Source organism: Crocuta crocuta, unplaced genomic scaffold (genome assembly GCF_008692635.1).
Source record: "Crocuta crocuta isolate KB4526 unplaced genomic scaffold, BGI_CrCroc_1.0 scaffold943, whole genome shotgun sequence".
Taxonomy (NCBI): Eukaryota; Metazoa; Chordata; class Mammalia; order Carnivora; family Hyaenidae; genus Crocuta; species Crocuta crocuta.
The window spans coordinates 476,534-476,925 of record NW_027528208.1 but is presented as its reverse complement, the minus strand read 5'-3'; positions in this window follow the sequence as shown (position 1 = coordinate 476,925).

The following is a 392-nucleotide window of genomic DNA, read 5'->3' as shown; positions in this document are numbered from 1 at the left end:
AAGTTCTCATTTTTCCCTCTGGTATTATTATTATTATATTTTTATTTATTTATTTTTTTTGGAGAGAGGGAGCACAAGTGGGGGCGAGGGCCAGTGGGAGAGAAAGAGAGACTCCCACGCAAGCTCCACACTCAGCACGGAGACTGACGGGGGGGCCCAATCCCACAACCCTGGGATCGTGACCAGAGCCGAAATCAAGAGTCAGATGCTCAACCACCTGAGCCACCCAGGCACTCCCCATCTGGGATTATTTTTCTTTATCATTTCTTGTACAGCGCATCTGCTGTTGACAAAGTCTCTTAATTTTCCATCATCTGAGAACATCTTTACTATGCATTCATTTCTGAAAGTCATGTTCACTGATTGGAATCCTGGGTTGACCGTTAGTACTC